Source organism: Stegostoma tigrinum, chromosome 4 (assembly GCF_030684315.1).
Source record: "Stegostoma tigrinum isolate sSteTig4 chromosome 4, sSteTig4.hap1, whole genome shotgun sequence".
Classification (NCBI taxonomy): domain Eukaryota; kingdom Metazoa; phylum Chordata; class Chondrichthyes; order Orectolobiformes; family Stegostomatidae; genus Stegostoma; species Stegostoma tigrinum.
Genome location: NC_081357.1, coordinates 40,925,523 through 40,951,030, shown reverse-complemented (window position 1 = coordinate 40,951,030; position 25,508 = coordinate 40,925,523). Strand labels below are relative to the sequence as shown.

General features: G+C 41.1%; 1 protein-coding gene across 10 annotated transcripts in view; it reads right to left on the bottom strand.

Moving 5' to 3' along the window:
• The window catches only part of ankrd6b (ankyrin repeat domain 6b), a 213,173-nt gene that overhangs the window by 69,750 nt on the left and 117,915 nt on the right, over positions 1-25,508 (bottom strand). For 8 of the 10 annotated variants that reach the window (XM_048530346.2, XM_059645285.1, XM_048530340.2 and 5 more), the window contains one exon: positions 22,591-22,715. The exons of the other annotated variants lie outside the window; for them this stretch is intronic. The gene's annotated coding sequence lies outside the window, so the exon portion shown is untranslated. The remainder of the gene's footprint in view (positions 1-22,590; positions 22,716-25,508) is intronic. 10 annotated transcript variants of the gene reach the window in all.

Sequence of the window (25,508 nt, the reverse complement as noted above, 5' to 3'; positions counted from 1 at the left end):
GGCCTAGACCCTTCATCAGAGAGGGGGATGGGGTGAGGGTTCTGGAATAAATAGGGAGCGAGGGAGAGGCGGACCGAGGATGGAGAGAAAAGAAGATAGGTGGAGAGAGTATAGGTGGGGAGGTAGGGAGGGGATAGGTCAGTCCAGGGAAGACGGACAGGTCAAGGAGGTGGGATGAGGTTAGTAGGTAGATGGGGGTGCGGCTTGGGGTGGGAGGAAGGGATGGGTGAGAGGAAGAACAGGTTAGGGAGGCAGACACAGGTTGGACTGGTTTTGGGATGCAGTGGGTGGAGTGGAAGAGCTGGGCTCGTTGTGTGGTGCAGTGGGGGGAGGGGACGAACTGGGCTGGTTTAGGGATGCAGTTGGGGAAGGGGAGATTTTGAAACTGGTGAAGTCCACATTGATACCATTAGGCTGCAGGGTTCCCAGGTGGAATATGAGTTGCTGTTCCTGCAACCTTCGGGTGGCATCATTGTGGCACTGCAGGAGGCCCATCCCTAAACCAGCCCAGTTCATCCCCTCCCCCCACTGCACCACACAACCAGCCCAGCTCTTCCCCTCCACCCACTGCATCCCAAAACCAGTCTAACCTGTCTCTGCCTCCCTAACCGGTTCTTCCTCTAACCGATCCCTTCCTCCCACCCCAAGCTGCACCCCTAGCTACCTACTAACCTCATCCCACCTCCTTGACCTGTCCATCTTCCCTGGACTGACCTATCCCCTCCCTACCTCCCCACCTATAATCTCTCCACCTATCTTCTTTACTCTCCATCTTCGGTCCGCCTCCCCCTCTCTCCCTATTTATTCCAGTTCCCTCTCCCCATCCCCCTCTCTGAAGGAGGGTCTAGGCCCAAAACGTCAGCTTTTGTGCTCCTGAGATGCTGCTTGGCCTGCTGTGTTCATCCAGCCTCACATTTTATTATCTTGGAATTCTCCAGCATCTGCAGTTCCCATTATCTCTTAAAATAATGGCCCGCATTCCTCATTTTCGGTCTGGGGGCAGGCTAGATTAGGATTTAGGATGGGTGTCCCAGCAAATGCTGAGGAAGCTGTCCGCTCTCAATAGAATTGGGCAGAAAGCCCACCAAGCTCCAAAAATTGGGTCAAAAATTAAAATAAAAGACCAAAATATAAACTATTCCTCCAGCCCTCATCTTTGACTCACTTCCCCTCACCCAACTTATGTTTACTCTCTATTTCTTGATTTAGCTTACCAAGTTCTTTACTCCTTACAATTTTGATGATATTTTGCACTGTATACTTCATTGTTCATCCAATCTACATAATTTTAAAAACAGAATCAAAGCAAGAATCATTGGAAGCAGTGATTATGCCAAATGAACCAATAATACCACTGATGTACCAATGAAATACTAAGTTGTAGCCATTACAACTGTAATGTAGGCTTTAGTGTACTGAGATAGTAGGAACCGCAAATGATGGAGAATCTGAGATAACAAGGTGTAGAGCTGGATGAACACCGCAGGCCAAGAAGCATCAGAAGAGCAGGAAGGCTGACGTTTTGGGCCTAGACCCTTCTTCAGAAAATGTTAATGTTCTGAATGTTAATTTTGTGAAGAAGGGTCTAGGCCTGAAACATCAACCTTCCTGCTCCTCTGATGCTGCTTGGCCTGCTGTGTTCATCCAGCTCTACACCTTGTTATGTCTTTTAGCGTACTGTTGTTATTTGGGAACTTGGATTTGAAAGTGGAGGAAAAGTAGATGCTAATTTTTAGTTCTGCGAAGGTGGCTTATTTAAAATAATGTTCAGAAAGTCATTTTGGACAATGGACTAAAGATAGATTTTCCAAGAAAGCATTTGATTTAAGTTAAATGACTCGATCAGTGACTTGGGAATTCATTGCAAACTTTTTACAAAGCAGAGCTTTCTGAGACCAAAACAGATGGTGACGTGCCATTATGCATTTAGTTCAAATCAGAAGTCATGCTGGCAGAAGGGCAGTGTTTTTTCCTGATAATTTTAACAAAACTCTGGATTGACAGAGTTGGTAGAAGTGTTCAGGGTGTCTGAACTGGGAAGTAGTATCCAGGCTGTTAGAATTGAAAAGAAGTCTTAAGCTACATCAGTCATTTCAAAAAGAAAGTAAAGAGTTAAGGTAGGAGTAATACTTCACTGGGATTGACTAACTGAAAAGGATACTGCTAGAAAAGAATATTTATTTTTGCTGCAAAGTGAAGAACTTGCTAAACTGTCACTTTATAAATCTGCACGTGGAATGTGGGCACAGTCTAGGGCAATGTTTATTGCTCACTCCAACTGCCCAGAGAGCAGATAAAAGTCAACCACATGCTGAGAGTCTGGGGTCACATGTGGGCCAGACCAAGTAAAGATGGCAAATATGTGCTGTGCTTTCTGATGTCAGGGATGATGTACAAAGATACTTCAATTAGTCCAAAAATGATAGAAGTGGAAAAGCTGATTAAGATTCCCACCTTGATGTTCACCCTTCAATTGTCAAAATAGTTAACCTACCAAATAAAATTGAGGTGTACCACAAAGGCTTGGTTCAGGCATAAAATCAGCAGAGGCTGTATAGAGAAAGGTGTACGTCATCAAAGTATCTCCAAAACGGTCGAAAGAAATAACATAGAGAGAGACCCTTCCTAATTAGGTTATTTACATTATGTTGAACCACTATTTTATTGCAAAATACAGTGCTACATATTGCTCATTGACCAAGGAGACTTTGGTCGGGTTTTCAAATGTTGAGTAACGTAACCATTTAAGTAATTTCCACGGACAAATATCTTGTACGCCATCTGATGAAGCAGAGCTTGTAAAGGTAGCCAATCCTGTCTCAAAGAAATCTAAAGCAATCAAACTGAGCATCATGTATTTCAGGGTGAAAAATGATTTCAGCTATTGACAGACTGTGGTTAGTCAATGAAAGCATTAAAACCACAACCATTACTCATTTTGAATTACAGGATATAGTTACGATCTTAATCATCAGCAATGTTGTCACTAATAGGTATTAGACAACTTTGCGGTGAAGTATTAGTGTCGACGTCTGATGATTAAGAGGTAGATCTTTCATTGACAATCTTGAAAGCTAAATGGATTGTCATTCAGCCTCTTCAACAGGTTTGAATATCCTTGGCCACCTCAGGAAACAGTACTTATTCCAGGAGTGATAAATTCTGAATATATTCCGAGCCTGAGACAGAATTACTCTAGGATACCACTGGAATAATTAGTGCCAACATCGGAATATCCAAGACTGGAGGTGACATTTATGAGTGAAGGTTTCGGCAGTACATGGGTTAAGGTACAAAAGACCTCTGTGGTGATGTGAATATATGGTTAGAACCTTATCTCAATGATAAATAGGATGCCAAGCTGCTAACAGTCTAGTCACCTGAAGAGGAGCTATGGAGATGGATGATGGCATGGGTTCCTGGCAGACCAAACAGATGATGGCTCCAATCCTTCCAAAACTTAGTTGGAAGGAACAGTGTTCCATCTAAGATTAGATACTCAACAAGCAATCTGATGGTAGCGAGATTGAGATAGGTGGTGGAGGGGTAAAGTTTGGGGTGATTAATGCATATATGTAAGATATGGCTTTGGGACAACGAGTAGATGACGAAGAGAAGGTTGATCAAGGTTAATGCCTTTAGAACTGCAAAATTGACAGTATACTGTCAGAAAGAGAAGCCATCGAATGTAAGTGTGTGCTATTATTGGATAAATATGAGTGGAATCACTGATGGAAATCCCAGTGAAGAAGGACTGAGGAGTAAAGTATGATTAACTACACCAAAAGATGATTAGGAGAGGGACGCATCATAGTCACTGTCAAAAACAGTGTAATTTTTGACTTCAGTTATTGCCACAGTGACAGAGGTGGAAGACTAATTAAAGAGTTTCATACAGGGAGTTGTTGAAAAGATGGCATAGTTTTGGGAGATAAAAGCATTCAGGAATTTAGAGTAGAAAGGGAAATTGGATATGAGACGTAACTTGCAAAGACAGAGGGGCCAAGGGTATTTTATTTTATTTCATGGATGTGGCGGCCACAGAAACTTTGAAAAAGAAGTAGACTGGGGTCTAGGCCCGAAACGTCAGCCTTCCTGCTCCTGTGATGCTGCTTGGCCTACTATGTTCATCCAGCTCTACATCTTGTTATCGCAGATTCTCCAGCATCTGCAGTTCCTATTATCTCTAGACTGTACCTTGTTTGTTTTCCAACAATTGACACTGGTTTTGTGGTCATCATTAGACTCCCAACTTCACAATTTTAACATAAATTCAAATTTCACCATTTACCATTTGGAAGAGGGGTGGGAAATGGGGGGGTGGGGGTGGTGGGAGGACGGTGTGCATTTGAACCCAGGTCCTCAGAACATTGCCTGAGTTTCTACATTAATAGTCTATCAATAGTACCACTAGACACAACCTCCCCTTATTCTGGAGTTCTGGAGTCAAACCTCAGACCAGGTAAGGCTTGCAGGTCTCCTTCCCTCTAAAGACATTAGTGAACCAGATGGAGTTTTATAACAATTGACAACAATTAGTCATGGTCATCATTATGCTAGTTTTTAATCACCAAATTTTAGAGAAAATCTTTCATGGTGGAATTCAAACCCTTGTTGTTATAACATTAGCTTGAGGTGCTGGACTACTAGTTCAGTGACATTACCACCCTATCGCCATCTCCTCCTGACAGCAGAGAAATAAATTTGCATTTTTATACTGCCTTAGCAAACTCAGGAAATCTTAACAATCTTTACAGCCGTGAAGAATTTTTTGCAGGGCAGTCACTCATACCACATAAAGAAGCAGCCAATTTCACCAATGTTAAGGAACTTGCCATAGCTCCATTAAACACCAACTATAATATTTGTATATAGAAATCTTGTTTAAAAATAATAAATTGCAACAATGAAGAATTAAAAATCATCATTCAACAATGAGGTCTGAAAAATGTTCAGCAGTAAAATGAGGAATCGCTCGACTAAAATAGTACGGTGTATATCTGATTGAATAATGTCAGTTTTCACTGGAAGGTAAAGCGTTCTGAGTGACCTCTGTAGCTTCCAGTGTGAGTTGCTGAGGAGTGACGTAGAAATCAACCAGCCAGATTCATAACAACAACAGGCAAACTACATGGCAAGTCTGGTGTTAAACCAAACAGGCCACAATGCTCCACAAAAGCAGCTTTCGGGAGAGGATGAATAATGCTGTCTGCACAGCAAGAAACACAGTCACTTTGACATTGAAGAAGATTGCATGGCTGCTGTTTTCAGCAGTTACAAAGATATTGGGGCGAAATTCTATAACACTGACAGCAATGAAGCACAAGAGTGTTCTGGCTATCCTACCTTAAATTTGTGAAGCCAGAATATCTCACTTTTAGTAAGTAATTATAGATCTTCAAACTCCTATGGGACTCATGTTGGAGTGGAGGCAGACGAATAACAAATGGGAAATAGTGGAGTTCATCAAATACTTCTTGCAAATCTGTATACACAATATAGGCTCTTACTTCCTTGAAGGAGACCTTTACATTTACCAAGTGAAGCTCGCCTTATATAAATAAGTTGGCTTCCCTTACTAAGGACAAACATGGTGCAATTAATTACTCATTTTATCCTAGCTGTAATTAGCAACGTATTCTCCAATCACCATCATAAAAAATTGGATTGTCTGGTCTTCACTGTGTTGCTGTATGGGGGAAAAGATGCTGTGCATCAATTGGCAGTTACAATTCATCGATTACATTTTTCCCTCTGTGTTCTTTCATGTCACAAGTACTTCACTGGCTGTGAATTTTGTTGGGATGTCCTGTGATCTGGAAGGTGTTATATAAATACTAATCACTGGCATCCAGAACATTTGTCAAGGCAGTATTATACTGCCTAATCTATCAGGAAATGCCTAATTATTCTCTCCAGTTTTGAAAGGCATTTTACATTAGCAGCTCCTCATTCCTCTGATACAACTTTCAAATGCAAAGATGTTTAAAAGAATGTGGTCAGTGCCTCTTCCTTCTCCTCTAGCTATATTTGATGAACTGGGGTTGTATGTCTCCCAGTCTGCTGTTTCAGTCTGCAAAGCTACACTTTACAGTACAGACAATGGTACTTCAGCCTCGGAACATTCAACATCCACAAAAGTTGCAACCCAATCAATACAAGTCTTCTAAACAATACAGGGAGATTAGTTTGGATCAATCACAATCACAGAAACTTGCAACTTTTCCATAACTAATTGCTAAACCACCGCTGCATGTGCTGAATCATTTGCTTCTATTTGTTGCTCTGCATCATTTACCTAGATAAATTCAGTCTAATCAATGGTGGTGGAGGGTTGCTTTTCTGACTGGAGGCCTCTGACTAGTGATGTTCCACACAGATTGGTTCTGGGTCCTCTTTTATTTGTCATTTATTTTTATGAAAATATAGAAGGTATGGTTAGCAACTTTGTGGATGACACCAAAATTGGCGTCAATAATAGACAGTGAAGGTGGTTATAAAGAGATCTTGATCAAATGGATCAATGGCTGAAAAATGGCAGGTGGAGTTCAATCTGGATAAACACAAGTATTGCATTTTGGTACAACAAACAAGGGTAGGGCTTAGCCAATAAAGGTAAGGCCTTGGGTACTGTTGAAGAACAGAGGGACCTAGGGGTTCAGGTACATAATTCTTTGAAGTTTGTGTCACATACAAACAGGGTGGTTAAAAAGGCATTTGGCACACTTGCCTTCAATGTTCAGTCCTTTGAGGAAAGAAGCTGGGAATTCATATTGAGTTTGTACAGGACATTGGTGAGGCCTCTTCTGGATACTGTGTGCAGTTCTGGTTGCCCAGTTATAAGAAGAATATTATTAAGCTGGAGAGGGTTCAGAATAGATTTACCAGGATGTTGCCGGGTATGAAAGGTTTGAGTTTGAGAGAACAGCTGGGATTGTTTTTAAAATGGAGCACAAGAGGTTGTGTGATGATCTTACAGACATTTATAAAATGAACAGTGGTATAGATAGGGTTAATGGTAGTTGCCTTTTCCCTAGGATGGGGGATTTCAAGTCTAGGGGGCACAAATTTACAGTAAGAGGGAGATTTAAACAAGACATGAGGAGGAATTTTATTTACACAGAGGGTGGTTTGTGTGTGGAATGAACTTGCTGAGGAAGAAGTGGATATGGGTACATTTACAATGTTCAAAAGACATTTGGATGGGTATATAAAGAGGAAAGGTTTGGAGGGATATGGGCCAGTAGCAGGCAGGTGGGACGAGCTTAATTTAGAATTATGTTCAGCATGGCCTGGTTGGGCCAAAAGGTCTGTTTCCATGCTGTATGACTCTATTTAAGGATCCATCTTGGATACCATGAATAACCACTAGACATAGGAGCACAGCCATTCAGCCCATCGAGTCTGCTCCACCAATGAAATCACGGCTGATCTGATAAACCTCCACTCCACTTACCTGCTTTTCCTATATAACCCTTGATTCCCTTGCTGTCTATTTCAGCCTAGAATATATTTGATGACCCAGCCTCAACAGCCCTCTACAATTAAAAAAAAATCCACAGGTCGATTACCTTCTGAGAGAAGAAATTCCACTTCATCTCTGTCTTAAATGGTCAAGCCCCTTATTCTGAAATTTTGCCCTCTTGTCGTAGACTCTTCTACAAGGGAAAACAACCATTCCATATCCAACTTGTCAAGTTCCTCAAGAATCACGTATGTTTCAATATGGTCATCTCTCATTCTTCTAAATTCCAATGAGTACAGCTCAATCTAAAAACTTCTCCTCATTAGATAATCCCTCCAAACCTGGTGTCAGCCCAGTGAACCTTCTCTGGACTGTTTCCAATGTTAGTACATCTTTCCTTAGATAAGGGGTTCAAAACTGTTCATAGTATTTCAGCTATGATCTGACTACCACATTGTGTAGTTTTAGCATGACTTCCATTATTTTTACTCGCCATTCCCTTTGAAATAAGGTCAACATTCCATTTACCTTCCCCATTATCCACTGATGTTAACCTTTTGTGATTCATAGATAAGGAATCCCAATCCATCTGTTTTATAGCTTTCTGCATTCTTTCTCCAATTAAATAATATTCAGCTCCTCTATTCTTTCTATCAAAGAATGTAACCTCTCATTTTCCCACACTACATTCAAATTTTTGCCCCTTTACTTAACCTATCTATAGTCCTCTGCAGATTGTGTGTGCCACCCTGCCATTTGCCTTCTGTCTATTTTTGTGTCATATGCAAACTTGGCTATAGTACCTTTATTTTCCTCACCCAAGTCATTAATAATGATTGTAAAGTTTTTTGGGGTATTTAAACCAAGATATAGTGATAATCTTATTTTCCCTTCACTTTTTTCAATCTATAAAGTATATTTTAATTTCACACTGATCCAATTACAGGGGGAAACTACAATGTTTTAGTCCCATTAGCAAGATGTTAGTAACTGTGGCATAAATCACTTATTCCAGGAAGGTTTACAACTTCAGAACAGTACATCCTCAAAAATGCTTGGAATAGTGATTTATCAAGGGACTCCTTAAGTATTACTGGATTTTTAAAACATTATGGTACAGTAACATGCATCACTGGCACAATTAATATTCTTGTGATGGAGTTGCAGAAGGATGTGTAAGAAACCAAGTAAAAGGTAGGGAGTTGGGGAATATGGTCATGGACACAGTAGCACAGGATTGATAACAGAAAAATGGCAAAGGCTATGAGAGCTTTAAAAACAATGTTTAAAATTTTAAACATCCGGTGGTACAAGTCAATAAATGCCAACAGGAATTAATGTAGAATAAAATTAAGTTTTAGATCATGTGACCAGAAAATATAGGAGCAGGAGGAGGCCATTCATCCCTGCAAGTCCAATCTTAAATGGGATCACATCTATTCTGGTAATCCTAAACTCTACTTTTCTGCCTTATCTTGTAACCTTTGGTAAGTGAACATTGGGATCCTGAAATTTTCAAAAAGAATAATAAAATGAAGAACTAATGCAATACAGCAGTCGATGGAAATCTAACAGAGTGCAAAAATATTTCTGGAAACACTCAGCATCTGTGCATTTAGAGACATGTTAATGTTTGGGTGTGGACTCTTCATTAGAACAGAGTGATTACCTGTAAGCAAAACTTAAAATGGAACAGAAAGAGTAAAGAAATGCCACTGCAGTTCTTCAAATGATTAAGAAAATAATGGTCCAAAATCACCAGGAGACTCTCATCAATTTGATAGCTCATTTTTCGATTGATTTGGTTTGCTACTGTCACATGTACCTAGGTACAGTGCGAAGTTTTGTTTTGCATGCCGTACATGCAGATCATACCATACAAAGTGCATTAGGGTAATAGAACTGTGCAAAGAATACAATGTTACAGCTGCAGAGAAGATGTACAATAAGCGAGATTAACATCTAAATTTAAAATTTGAGAGATCCATTTAGGAGTCTGATAACAACAGTGAAGAAGCTTTTGTATCTTCTGCTCGATGGAAGAGATTATAACTGGGGTGGGAGTGGTATTTGATTATATTCTACATCAAGGCCTTACCTAACACTGGCATTCCTGAGAAGTACAACTTTCAGTAAAACAACATTAATCAAATTATTTTTGCCTATTACAATCAATGTAAAGGCTGTAATTAGGTACTGTACACCTTCTCCTCAGAAAAAAATGAAAAATTCTATAAAATGAAATACTTTATATTGCTAAATTTCTACGTTCATGATAAAGTAGCTTTTAAAATAAGCCTAAAAGATATAGAAGTGTATGCTAACTCTTTTTACTTAACTTTTGCATGACATTTCTCTCACTTGCAGTGTTCCAACACATTCCTAACTGATACCTGGTAATAGTGGAAAGACAATGGTGAGTCATTACCTGTGTACTGTAACGTGTATTAACTCTGGTAATGGTAACCTCAGGATATAGACGGTGGAGGATTCAGTGATGGAAATCTTGTTGAAAGTCAGGGGAAAATGTTTGGACTCTCACTTATTCAAGATGGCCATTGCCTGGTACATGTGTGACATCAACATCAACTGCCCCTTACCAGCCCAAGCATGAATGTTGTCCAAGTCTCACTGGCACAGACAGCTTCATTATCTGAGGAATATAGAGCTGAACATTGTGCAAATGCTTCCATTAGCCCGACATTGACTTTACAGCAAAAGGTGTTGATGAACAGATGAAGATGGTTGGGTAGACAAACAGGAGGCCAGAAGAACACAGCAAGCCAGGTAACATTTGGAGGAAAGGAGAAGTCAACATTGTGGTATTACCCTTCTTCAGGACTGGACGTGGGCGTGGGGTGAGCTGCAATTAAAGAGAGGGGGTATGGTGGAACAGTAGTGATAGGTGGACAGTGGCAGTAGGTGCGATGTGGTTGGTTGACAAGAGGGATGAATCCGGTTGGTGGGAAGAGAGGGTCACAAGGCAGAATGAAAGGGAGGAGGTGGGGCTGGGAAGGGAGCCGGGGGAGTGGGTGAGAAGTTTATTTGAAATTGGAAAGCTCAATGTTGAGTCCTACAGGCTGTAGGGTATCCAGGAGGAAGATAAGGTGCTGTTCTTCAAATGTGTGTTCTGAGTTGCCGCAACACTGAGGGTAGACATGTCAGAAGGGGAGTGAGGAGGGGGGCAGTTGAAATGGGCGGTGATCAGGAGGTTAGGTTGGCCATTATAGGCCAGGTGAAGGTGCTCGACAAAACGGTCACCTAGTCTACCTTCGGTCTCACCAGCATAGAAAAGAGTACATTGGGAGCATCAGATGCAATAGACTAGGTTGGAGGAGATGCAGGTGTAGTGCTGTCTCAGTTGAAAGGATTGTTTAGGGCCCTGGATGGAGGTGAGGGAGGTGGTGTGCCTAGGTTGCCAAAACCTGAAGAGTGTTACTCTATGTCCTGAAGCTGAGCTGACTGGCCTCCAAAAACTTCATCCCCCTAGTAAGACTCCAGACACTGGAGAATTTTCTTCTAATTCTCATTAACTTCAATTTTGTCAGACCTCGTGAAATGCTGCCTTAATGTCAAAAACAATCACACGATCCTCACTTCTGGAATTTGGGTCTTTGTTTATCTTTGTATCATGGCTGTGATGAGGCCAGGAGTCTTGTGATCCTGGCAGAACCCAAGCAGAATCCATGATTAGTTTTTTTGGCGTACAAGTGCCTCTTGACAGTACCATCAAGGATACTTTCCATCATTTTGCTAATGATCAAGAGTAGTATGCTAGAGTGATTATTAGCCAATTTAGACTTCTTCAACATTTTGCAAACTTTTTGTATACCAGACAATCTTAAATAGAACATACAACATTACAGCACAGTACAGGCCCTTCGGCCCTCGACGTTGTGCCGACCTATCATACCGACCTCAAGCCCATCTAACCTACACTATTCCATGTACGTCCATATGCTTATCCAATGACAACTTAAATGTACCTAAAGTTGGCGAATCTACTACCGTTGCAGGCAAAGCATTCCATTCCCTTACTACTCTCTGGGTAAAGAAACTACCTCTGACATCTGTCCTATATCTTTCACCCCTCAATTTAAAGCTATGCCCCCTCGTGCTCGCCGTCACCATCATAGGAAAAAGGATCTCCCTATCTACCCTATCTAACCCTCTGATTATTTTATATGTTTCAATTAAGTCACACCTCAACCTTCTTCTCTCTAATGAAAACAGCCTCAAGTTCCTCAGCCTTTCCTCGTAAGACCTTCTCTCCATGCCAGGCAACATCCTAGTAAATCTCCTCTGCACCCCTTCCAAAGCTTCCACCTCCTTCTTATAATGCGGTGACCAGAACTGTGCACAATACTCCAAGTGCGGCCACACCAGAGTTTTGTACAGCCGCACCATAACCTCTTGGTTCCGGAACTCGATCCCTCTATTAATAAAAGCTAACAATTTTCCACATTGCCAGGTAGTGGTCGATGTTATTTCTGGCCTGGCCTGAGGCATGGTTGTCAGGGACCACAAGTATCTGCTGCCTGCAGCCGTTTCTTTATATCAGGACAGTTTTTAAGTATATGTTGAACAAATGCATAGTATGGTTTGTTCGAAAGAATCTTCTCAAAATGTGATCATTAACTGCAGAAGTTTGAAGATTTCTGAGTACTTCTCCATTTTAATAGGATAGACAAAGTACTATATAATGTTGATAGCCCACACACTTTTTATTTTAAACACACTTTTCACTTCCACAAAAGCTAACATCCCATGTTTTTTCATTGAAGTGAAAACAAACAACTGAAAAATTAAGGAAGTCAAGAATGACAAATATGTGCTGGGCCTGCCATTGATAACAGACTTGTAGGTGCTTGACTTTCTGGCTGAAAACCAATGTGCAATTGCAAATTATTTGTTGTACCTCCCCAACTATCCACTATTCTTTTCAAGATCTGCTTTAATATCATTTCTCTTTCTAATTTCAATCCATTTATGGGGAAAATCTCTCACAAAACAGCCTAAACTAGACAGCTGATTTGAAATTCAGCTTATTCAGCAATTTTGAGAGAGAAAATGCCATTGACAAGTCATGGGCCAAAATTTCACACACAAACTACTTTCAAGTAATATTACTATTGCCACTTAAAAATATTAAAAGCAAAAGTTGCATGCAGGGTAAGCCGATGCTCAAAGTACCTTCATGAGTTTATGACAACCCTAACTTCCGAAATTCCAAAGTTCTTGATAAGAAAATGTCGACATTGAATTTGCAATGGCTTCAGTGACAGTAAAATATTGTCCAGAATGATTAGAAGATGAAGGTGGACCAGGCTGTGTGGGAAAGAGAACTTCAAAATGATATGGAAAGGGGGCGGGGGTTGCTAAAGGAAGAAACTGAGGCAGCTCAGTAGATTTCCGGAGTTGCGGATACAAGGAAATATGTAGGTTTCTCACAGCTTTTTATTAAAGGTAAACAGAAGAGAACTCAAAGGAGGCAGGTTCTAATGGACAGAAGTTTGGCAATGCCTAAGGAAAACATAAGATGGTAAAACATAAAGTGATCTAACTAGATTTTCACCACAGGGACTCAGATTTGAAGACATGTAGCTTGGTGGAGAAATGAATAGCTAGAGGCATCAGGGTTCGCAAAGGTATAGGAACAGGTTTATTTTTATCTAATTCACTCATCCAAATCAATGGGAATGGATGGATGGATCACTGATTTCACTCCCTCTTTGACTTTTTTAAAATTAGAAAGAAGATTTGCACTTGTGTAGCATCTTTCATGAACTCAACCAACTCACAAAGTGTAGTCCCGTTTGTAATGTAAGAAACATGACAGCATTTTGTGTGCAGCCAGCTCCCACAAATAATAATGTGACAAAAGCCAGATAATTTATGGTTATAATGTTGATAGAGGGATAAACCGTGGCAGAAACTACTCCCCTATTTATCTTCAAAATGTTGTCCTATGTTATACATGTATTGTATACAGAGAAGTGAAAACTGACCCATAATACTATACATTCTGAGGGTTGATGATTCGTTGACATCACTTGTAAATTAGGATTGATTAGGTAACAGTGGGCAATTCATTCTATTGAATGGGGGAATTCTGGCGAAGTTCACCGATGATACGAAGATAGGTGGCCAGGCAAGTAGTACTGAGGAGGTGGGGAAGCTGCAGAAAGATTTAGACAGTTTAGGAGAGTGGTCCAGGAAATGGCTGATGAAATTCAATGTGACAAATTCTTGATCTCAAAAAGAATCAAGGGCTTTTTGCTGTATTCCTAGTCTGCCTCGAGCTTAAACCCACCTGTACACATGCTATCCTGTTGCTAATCTTTCCATTTAACTTCATACTCGCTGTCTCTTTCAATTTCCCTTCCCCCCCCCCCGGACTCAGAAGTTTAAAGTCCTACTGACTACCCTATTTATCCTTTTCACTAGAACACTGGTTCCAGATCGGTTCAGGTGGAAACTGTCCCAACGGTACAGATCCCCCCGGTTCCAAAACTGATGCCAATGCCCCATGAAATGGAGCCTCAGTCTTCACAGTGGAAGACATGAGTCGTATGCCAACAATTAGGGAGAGTCAGGGGGCAGAGTTGAGTATGGTAGGCATTACAAAAGAGAGAGTGCTAGAAAAGCTAAAAGGTCTAAAAATTGATCAAACTCCTGGCTCCGATGGGCTACATCCTAGAGTTCTGAGGGAGGTGGCTAAGGAAATAGTGGAGGCTTTCATTGTGATCTTTCAAAAGTCACTGGAGTCTGGGAAAGTCCCAGATGATTGGAAAATTGCTGTTGTAAACCCCTTGTATAAGAAAGGATCAAGGTAGAAGATGGAAAATTATAGGCTGATTAGCCTAACCTCGGTTGTTGGTAAAGTTCTAGAATCCATTGTTAAGGATGAGATTTCTAAATTCCTGGAAGTGCAGGGTCACATTAGAACAAGTCAGCATGGATTTTGTAAGGGGAGGTCATGCCTGACAAACCTGTTAGAATTCTTTGAAGAGATAACAAGTATGTTAGACCAGGGAAACCCAGTGGATGTTATCTATCTAGACTTCCAAAAGACCTTTGATAAGGTGCCTCACGGGAAGTTGCTGAGTGAGGTGAGGGCCCATGGTGTTTGAGGTGAGCTACTGGCTTGGATTGAGGATTGGCTGTCTGACAGAAAGCAGAGAGTTGGGATAAAAGGCTCTTTTTTGGAATGGCAACTGGTGACGAGTGGTGTCCCACAGGGTTCAGTGTTGGGACCACAGCTGTTCACATTATATATTAATGATCTGGATGAAGGGACTGGGGACATTCTGGCGAAGTTTGCCAATGATACGAAGATAGGTGGACAGGCAGGTAGTACTGAGGAGGTGGGGAGGCTGCAGAAAGATTTAGATAGTTTAGGAGAGTGTTCCAAGAAATGGCTGATGAAATTTAATGTAAGTAATTGTGAGGTTTTGCACTTTGGCAAAAAGAATACAGGCATGGACTATTTTCTAAACGGTGAGAAAATTCGCAAATCAGAAGTGCAAAGGGATCTGGGAGTGTTGGTCCAAGTTTCTCTAAAGGTTAACTTGCAGGTAGAGTCCGTAATTAAGAAAGCGAATGTAATGTTGTCGTTTATCTCAAGAGGGTTAGAATATAAAAGCAGCGATGTGCTTCTGAGGCTTTATAAGGCTCTAGTTAGGCCCCATTTAGAATACTGTGTCCAATTTTGGGCCCCACACCTCAGGAAGGACATACTAGCCCTGGAGCGTGACCAGCGGAGATTCACACGGATGATCGCTGGAAAGGTAGGTTTAACGTATGATGAACGGCTAAGGATCCTGGGATTGTATTCATTAGAGTTTAGAAGGTTGAGGGGAGATCTAATAGAAACTTACAAGATAATATATGGTTTAGAAGGGGTTAGGGAATTGTTTCTGTTAGGCGGGGAGACTGGGACCCGTGGGCACAGCCTTAAAATTAGAGGGGGTAAATTTAAAACTGAAATGAGACGACATTTCTTCAGCCAGACAGTGGTGGGCTTGTGGAAATCATTGCCACAGAGTGCAGTGGAGGCCGGGACGTTGGATGCCTTCAAGGCAGAGATCGACAAATTCTTGATCTCAAAAGGAATCAAGGGCTACGGGAAGAGGCATTGAAATGCCCATCAGCCATGATTTAAATGGCGGAGTGGACTTGATGGGCCGAATGGCCTTACTTCCACTCCTATGTCTTATGGTCTTATGGTCTAATACTTCTTATCATTAATGAGATTCGCATTCAAACTTTCAAATAAGTACAACATTCAAAACGATTTTTTTCACACAGTTGAAAATAATCCAATGAATTTGGACAATAGGTCCGTTACTGCATCACATGGATACTACTGACATTTGAGTAAGCCGAACGGATAAAAGAAGATTTAGATGACAATTTTAAACATATAAAATCATTCTATTATGTCACGTTTAGAACTACAACAAAATACTGTTTGGAAAAGACACAGTGTGGATAGAGTTTAAAATATCAAAAACCCTGTCTTTGGACAAAAGCCACCTGATTGATAACCTTAATTTCCACTGCCAAGGTTACTAAGGTGTTAATGGGCAAATATAAATTATTTCAAGAAAGTGGATTTACTTAGGTTACATATGTTTCAATAGAAATTTGTCAGATTGAGCCAATTGTCTCAAAGTTCAATTCCTTTTGTGTTCATGAGATACAGCACTATAACACATTTTTAACTTTAGACTACAAATTAAATACTGAACAATGTAGGCAGAGGTAAGAAAAGACCCATGGAAACTCATCATTCAGGCACATTAGAGATAATGGGAACTGCAGACGCTGGAGTATCTGAGATAACAAAGTGAGAGCTGGATGAACACAGCAGGCCAAGCAGCATCTTAGGAGCAGGAAAGCTGACGTTTCGGGCCTAGGCCCTTCATCAGAAATGGGGGAGGGCAAGAGGGTTCTGAAATAAATAGGGAGAGAGGGGGAGATGGATAGAAGATGGATAGAGGAGAAGTGCAGAGTTGCAGTGGGAGAGAGATCCCCTGAGGTTTGTCCGGAGGGAGGAGGGTAACTTCTTCAGGTTAGGCATCCCTAGAAGAGGTTCGCAGTGAGGTTAAAATTGTATCAGAAGTAATGAGAACTTTATTATCTCTGATACAAATTTAACCTCACTGCAAGTCTCTTCTAGGGATGCACTGGAATGCACTGCCTGAAAAAGAGTGTTGGATGCAGTTTCAACGGATGATTATTTAAACAGGAACAATGTACAGGGTTATGGGCATAAAGCAGGAAAATGGCACAAAATTATAATGGTCAGAAAGCTAAAGCAGACTCAATGGGCCAAATTACCTTCTTCTGCACCATAACAATTCTGTGATCAGGTTAAAACAAATTTCTACCTTGTGTGGTATTTAGCAGATTTTCGTAACAAAGATAGAACATCATTCTCTGCTTTAGTACTTGTTTAAGAAGAACAGTACAACTGTATTAGGTTTAGGAAGCATCAATTTGGAGCGGCACAATGTCTACTTTTGCCTCTCGTTTGTTTCTCATGTATTGAAAGAAGCTTTTACTATCATTTCTAATATTACTAGCCAGCCTACCTTCATACTTGATCCTCTCCTTCCTTATTGCTTTCTTGGTTGTCCTCTGTTTGTTTTTGTAGCCTTCCCAATCTTCTGATTTCCCAGTGCTCTTGGCCACTTTATAGGCTGTCTCTTTTTCTTTGCTATATTTCCTGACTTCCTTTGTCAGCCATGGCTGTCTAATCCCACCCCGGATAATCTTTCTTTTCTTTGGGATGAATCTCTGTACTGTGTCCTCAATTACACCCAGAAACTCCTGCCATTGTTGCTCTACTGTCTTCCCCACTAGGTTCTGCTTCCAGTCGATTTTCGTCAATTCCTCTCTCATGCCCCTGTAATTACCTTTATTTAACTGTAACACCATTACATCCGATTTTGCCTTCTCTATCAAACTGCAGACTGAACTCTGCCATATTATGATCGCTGCCTCCTAAGTGTTCCCTTACTTTAAGCTCTTTTATAAAGTCTGCCTCATTACATAGCACTAAGTCCAGAATAGCCTGCCCCCTTGTGGGCTCCATGACAAGCTGTTCCAAAAAGCCATCCTGCAAACATTCCATGAATTCCCTTTCTTTGGGTCCACCAGCAACATTATTCACCCAGTCCACCTGCATACTGAAGTCCCCCATGATCACCGTGACCTTGCCTTTCTGACATGCTCTATCTATTTCTCGGTGCATCTTGCGCCCCTGGTCCTGATCACTGTTAGGACGCCTGTACATAACTCCCATTATAGTTTTTTTGCCTTTGTGGTTCCTCAACCCCACCGACACAGACTCCACATCCTCTGACCCTATGTCATTCAGTACCGTAGATTTAATTTCATTCTTAACTAACCAGGCAACCCCGCCCCCTCTGCCCACCTCGCTGTCTTTTCGATAAGATGTGAATCCTTGGATGTTTAACTGCCAGTCCTGAACTTCCTGCAACCATGTCTCTGTGATGCCTACCACATCATAATAATTCAAGATGATTTGTGCTGTTAATTCAACTACTTTATTGGGAATAGTAGGAGCATTTAGATAAAGTGCCTTAATGTTAACTTTCTTATCATTATTAGAGATATTGGAAATCGTAAGAAATCTTAAACTATCCTTCCTTTATGCTGTATTCCTAGTCTGCCTCGAGCTTAAACCCACCTGTACTCATGCCATCCTGTTACTTACCTTTCCATTTCACTCCATACTCCCTGTCTCTTTCGCTTTCCCTTCCCCCCGACTCAGAAGTTTAAAGTCCTACTGACCACCCTATTTATCCTTTTCACTAGAACACTGGTTCCAGATCGGTTCAGGTGGAGACCGTCCCAACGGTACAGATCCCCCCAGTTCCAAAACTGATGCCAATGCCCCATGAAATGGAATCCATCTTTCCCACACCAATCCCTTAGCCATGTGTTTACTTCCCTAACTTTCTTTTCCCTATGCCAATTAGCACATGGCTCAGGCAGTAATCCGGAGATTATGACCCTTGAGGGCCTGTACTTCAATTTCTTTCCTAGTGCTTCATAATCCCTGAACAGGTCCTCTACCCTAGCTTTGCTTATGTTGTTAGTCCCAATGTGGACCACAACAACTGGATCCTCCCCCTCCCGCTCCAATATCCTTTCAACTCGGTCGGAGATGTCCCGCACCCTGGCACCAGGCAGAAAACACACCATGCGGGACTCCCGATCCGGCTTGCATAGGATACTATCTGTCCCCCTAATTGCAGAATCCCCCATAACAGCTACCTGTCTTTTTGCTCCCCCCTCTTGAATGGCCTTCTGCACCACAGTGCCATGGTCAGCTGGCTCATCGTGTCCACAGTCCTTTCCTTCATCCGTACAGGAAGCTAGAATCTCATACCTGTTGGTCAAGGTCAAGGGCTGAGGCTCCTGCACTCTTGAGCTCAGAATCCTCCTACCTGCCTCACTTACAGTCACACCCTGTTGTCCCTGAACACTTTTTGAATTTGAGTTATTTAATCTACTGGGTGTGACTGCCTCCTGAAACAAAATATCAAGGTAACTCTTCCCTTCTCGGATGTGCCACAGAGTTTGAAGCTCAGATTCTAGATCATTTACTCTGATCCGGAGTTCTTCCAGCAACCAGCACTTTCTGCAGATGTAGTCACTGCCGTTCACAATGGGATCAGCCAGCTCCCACAATCATACAGCTGAGTTAAGAATGCCATTTTACAGTCTTAGAAATCTCACATTTTATCCACTGATATTCAATAAGATATGTAGGGTGGCACAATGGGTCAGTGGTCAGGACTGCTGAGATACAGCGTCAGGGATCCAGGTTTGATACTACCCTTGGGCAATTGTCTGTGTGGAGTTTACACATTCTCCCAATGACCATGTGGGTTCCTGCTCGGTGCTCAGGTTTCCTTCTACAATCCAAAGATGTGCAAGTTAGTGGATTGGCCACAGTAAATTACCCATAGTGTTCTGGGATATGTTGGTTAGATGCTTTAGCCATGGGGAATACAAGGACAGGGTAGGGGTCTGGGAGGGATGTTCTTCAGTGGGTCGGTATGACTTGTTGGGCCGAACAGCCTATTTCCACACTATGGGGATTCTATATAACCTTACATCCAACACAATACGGTAATGAAAAGAAATGAAGTTGAAGTTTTTCATCTTGCATTTCATCCTGCTGAGCGCGAGATGAAAAGCTTCAACTTCATGTCTCTTTACAAACTGTTTCCTCCTAAACTGGTCAGACATTGCTTCACAGATGTGAGGCACCAGCCGGTGTACCAGACCCTCCTCCAGGATCTTTACTGTTCACAGAATATGTACAAGATCTATTGTAACCAGACTGACTCTCAAAAATGGTGTGTGCTGCGAGGCATGTGTCATCTGTCATTGCTTCCGTAATTGCTCTCCTCCCAGCTCCTGAAGGGATGGCCTGACAAAAGTAGTTACTAAGACACCTGAAAGCAACATACAGACCAACTGAGTGCATGGGCAACTGATTCATTGTGAATTAAGAACTTAATGTGTCACTCATTATTTAACTATTGAAACCTTTCTTTTGATCATAAGTCCTGAACACTAAATTTTCTGCATAACTCTCTGGATACTTTCAAGAAAGAGATAGATAGAGCTCTTAAAGATAGTGGAATCAAGGGTTATGGGAATAAGGCAGGAACAGGATACTGATTGTGGATGATCAGCCATGAACATAATGAATGGTGGTGCTGGCTCGAAGGGCCGAATGGCCTACTCCTGCACCTGTTGTCTATTATCAGACCAATATCTTTCAAGAAGTCCTCTGACTATCTTTTATTTAGTCTTTCATGGGGTGTAAGCATCATTGACTAGGCCAGCATGTATTGTCCATTCCTAACTTTACTTGAGACACTACAGGTCTTGATTATAGGACCCTCTGCAGTGCTGTGGAGGGTGGGGGCAGTGGGTTTGCTATCCTAGGATTTTGACCTAGTCACAGTGACAAAATGGGTGATTTATTTCCAAATCAGAATTATGAGTGGTTTGGATAAGAACTTCTGCATCTGGTGCTATTGTCCTTCTCGATAGTAAAGCTCATCCTTGCCCTTTTTCCAACATCATTGAATGGGCAAACGTAAGTTAAACATAAAACTTGCATTTACAGAACAAGCCAGTTTCTCCACTCATGAAGAACTCCATTCAGGAAATGAGAATCCTAGATAGTGAATCAAAAACTCTTTAAATGCTGTGCTGACACTGAGCTTATTTGCTGCACTATGGAATTAAACCATCCATATCTCATTTTTGATTCTTGACCTGTGCATAGTCAGATTTCAGATGTCTCCTTATTTGCATCCACATTAGATAAGGGTGGTGAGATTGGGGAGGGAGTGGGTGGTTTATGGCAGGGAGGGGATCTGAAGATAACTGACAAAAGTCAGATGGAAAATGAGACTGAGCTAGATATATTCACAATTTCTATCTCAAACATGACTTGAGCGCATAAATCAGATTACCAGTCCAGTGAAGTATTGCAATGCATTGTTAAAAAAATCATCCCTTGAATAAGATATCAAATACTTTGTCCTCACCCTGCTAATGGTCCAGATGTAGTTTTACACCTTTCTTACTCTAGTGCACACTTCATAATTTACTATTAAGTTCCATATAACATTCAAACAACAATGTACCACAAGTGGTATCAAAGAGGGATAAATGCCTGGAAGGAGGTTGCATTTAGGATCATCAGCCCAAATCTCAAAAGGTCACATCAGTTTTCAGCTTAGTCAGAGCTGTATCGCTTTTGGAAAAAGGCAAAATTGATAGTGATGCTGGCAAAGAAAATTCTATATTTCACAGACACTGACAGGAATTAAATAAGGCTCGTGCAAAGATTTGTAGCTTGGGTTGTAGGGGAGGTTGTTGGCTTGCTTGAATTAGGATGGTCACAGACACGGATAGGAATTCCTAGAGGCCTGGTTTTTAACCCGTAATACAATCAACAGACATGTGACATTAGACTCAACATACAAACCTATGCAAAACGAACCAGAAATGACACAACCCAACTTAACAGATCAGATCATACAAATTCCAAGAGGAGTAGAACAACATCACTTCATCAGAGACCGCACTGATGGTGTTATCTAGCATGGTGATGAAATGTCTGAACAAAAACGAGCCAGCTCGGAATTGATTAAGTTTCAGTTGGAAAATGCGAAGAATAAGAATTGATTTTAACTATAATTACCCAATATTTTGCTTCTTTCATCAATAAGGGTTACAATGCTGATATTCAGAAAAACTAATAACTGAAGATATGTGATTCTACCAGCAGTCAAGTTTGGGTGGGAGGAAATGGAAAAGGGAAATATTTAATTAAAATTGAAGTAGAAAAGTCAGCACAATTACGAAATACATTGGTATCCCCGGGTTAGAGTTCAGAATATCAAAGATGGGTTCCAGGGGTCTGAGCTAGTTTGTTTGGGTATTCTGTGGAAGGCATTAAAACTGTGTATGCAACCTGCAAACTATCAGGAATTAAACAAACATACTTGTGAGCTTGCAGGGAAAACTGGCACTCCTGTAGTTGCTGGTCAAATTAATCCTACTGCCACAAGGCCAATGCACCAGCACAATGTCGTAAGACACTGAACGCAACATTAGTAAGGCAAGAGACTCTTCTTCCATCTGATACTCCTACTATAACATAATAGAGGTGGATTGGCAGCTTTGGCACATAAAGCATTAAAAAGCAATACCTCAAGCTGATTTTTCAGGACATCACTTCCTAACGTTGTGATGTTGCAATAATATTTTTAGACTTATATTGTCTTGATTCAGCAGAAGTACTCTCATCTTAGTTAAATGACTAGAATGTCAAGTCCCACTTCACAAATTTCAGTGTGAAATCCAGGCTTACACTATACCAAAGATGATTTGCACCGTCACAGGCAATGTTAAACTGAAGCTCCCCTGCCTTTTCTGGTGGATGTAAATGATTCCGTGGTACCATTTGAAGACAGCAGGTGATATTTCATCTGCCCTGGTCAAGATTTATTTATCAATCAAGATTACCAAATTCACTGATTGTTCACACTGCTTACCTTGGAACCATATTACTGTAATCTTCACCACAAGTAGTCGCTTGATTTAAAAAATGCCTCTCTTTGAATGATTGATAACGTTTACACCTTGTGTCAGTCTAACTCATTTCCATTCAGAAAATTCCCTGAAGCAAGAAGAAAAGTAAACGTCCACATTATTTTATTGAATTACCTCATCAAAGCACTTATCAACACAATCATATAGACCAGATTGCTGCAGCCTGACACATTATTATTCAAGCAGAGGGTTATTTTGACTTTCAACTATTTCCTTTCTGCAACAAGTTTCTTTTTATCAGAGATTTGTCATACTCCATAGTCCTGCAAAGCATTTTTCACTTAAAGGAGCATTCCTTTGATGAATGTATACCACTGAAACCTTTCTTCTGCTTATTTACAACACAGGGGTTATATTTTAAACTTAAATTTATGTCATTCCTGACGATTACAAGGAAAATGATGGCAGATTCCAATTCCTTGCCAAACAGCAGGAAAAGAAAAATATTTCTACCACTTTGAGAGAAATGTGACACACAATATAACATTCTTTACTGGATCCTTTAATAAGAATCACTAATCTTTTCAGGCAGTGAGTTAAACAAAAGCAGAGGTGGTCACAAGATGAGTAGAATGTGGGAGACTAGCCAAGAGTGCATTTCAGGATGAAGTCATTTGAATTATACCTTTAGCCACTCCTCACAATGTTCTTTTGCTGGATTGATGTCAAATTTCTTCTGATTTCGCTCCTGTGAAGTCCTCTGAAACTTTAACAAGTATTAACCGAACTTTCTGACTAACGTAAGACAACAAGGTGTAGAGCTGGAATGAACACAGCAGGCCAAGCGGCAGAGAAGCAGGAAGGCTGACGTTTCAGGCCTAGACCCTTCTTCAGAAACTATTTCTGACTAAGGTGTTGTTCAGCCTTTCCCTCACTGTTGACAGAACTGACTGCTGGATGGGGTGCAGTTCCACAAACACGCATTAACCTTCAGTACTTCGTCAAATGGCCACTCGTGTGTTAACTTGGACAATGAAGGACGATAAAGTTTCAACAATGGTGTGTGGTAAAGAGTTACGTATTCAAACCAATCCCCGTGTAAAAATGTATTTCTGACATTCCTTTTCAGTCTTTTTGTGATAATCCTCTAGTTAATGCCTTGCTATACAAAGAAAAAAATTCTACTGCCACTTGCTGTACCATAAGCTATTGTAATATCGTGAAAAGAAAGGAAAGTGAAAGAAAGAAAATACAAAAGAGCCCCCCTAACACCAACCAGGGAATGCAATCCCTACGTCAAGAATCCGAAACACTATCCAAACTCCCAAAATATTCCTTGCCAGTGAAATAATGATTCACTTCTTTCAATTCAATACGATGCATGCACTGATCATGACGCAGTTCCGTCTACATTAGGAAAAACAAATTGCGTGTCTGCTGTCATGTAAGGAAATGGTTCTGAAAGAATTAACGTTGATGTTGTATTAGCTCCACCCAATCTGATCATTTCAGTGTCTTTGGATGAAGGAACAGTTAGTCTTACATGAGGTCCCAGTGCACATGGACATGATATACACAGCTCATTGTCACAAAATCACAAAACTAGAGTGTTGGAAAAGGAGGCCATTTGGCCCATTGTGCCTGCACCAGTTCTTCAAATGAGCATCGTCATCTACTGTGAGTCTCCTGCTTTCTTTTCCATACCCTTGCACATTGTTCTGATCTAAATAATCATCTAATGCCCTTTCAGCTTAACTAGTTAATGTTAATAGTATCTATTGCTAATATCCAAACTATGGAACAAAAACAAAGTTGCTGGAAAAGCTCAGCAGGTCTGGCAGCATCTGTGAAGGAAAAAACAGTTAACGTTTCAGGTCTGGTGGCCATTCCTCAGAACTGATGGTGGCTGAGAAAATGTCAGTTTAGATGCAGAAAATAGGGAGGTGGGTGGGATAAGGAGTAAATGATAGGATAGAGTCCAAAGAGAGAGAAAGACAGTTAGACAGACAAGGGAGTTGCTAACGATCAGGCTGGGAGGGTGAATGGTTCTAAATGTTTTACTGAATGTCATCAGCTGGAAATGACAGCCTACATATTCCAATAACCAGATGGACATTTCAACAGAATACAGTTGGATTAGGATCATGTGGAAATCCTATACAGCTGACTATGAAGGGAATAACTAAGAAATTATAACCTCCTCGTGATAATTACTTAACATCTATCCTACATGTGACTTTAAATCTACAGCCATGTGGTTGAATCTTAAGTGTCCTCTGAGGTGATCCAGTAGTCCCTTGGTTCAAGTGCCAGTTAGAATGCTGACTTTGCCAATGGCATCCATGTATAAATTCCCAAAACAATGCCAAAATTATCCGGAAGAATCCAAAAATATCCAAGAATAAATTTTAAAAATCCTAATCCTTTGCCAACCTACCATTCTAACTCCTCTTCCCTGTGCAACCCTACCCCCACACTCAATGCTTTTTCTCAGAGGTGTCACTGTGGCTGTAGAACATTTAAACAAAGTACAGCTCACTTTTTGCTAAGAAAGAGAAACAGTGATCCACTTTGCTGCTGTCTGCGAGCATTTCTGGATTGGTCTAGACAGAATCATGGAATCATAGATTCCCTAAAGTTTGGAAAGACGCATTCACCCCTTTGAGTCTGCACTGACCCTCTGAAGGTCATCCCACCCAGACACAAAAATCTATCCTATTCCTGTAACCCTGCATTTACCATGGTTAATCCACCTAGGCTGCACATCTTTGGACTGTGAGAGGAAAACAGAGCATCCAGCTGAAACCCATGCAGCCACAGGAAGAATATGCAAACTCCACAGTCACCCAAGACTGGAATTGAATCCAGCTCCCTGAGGTGCTGTGAAGCAACAGTGCTAAGCATTGAGCCACTGTGCTGC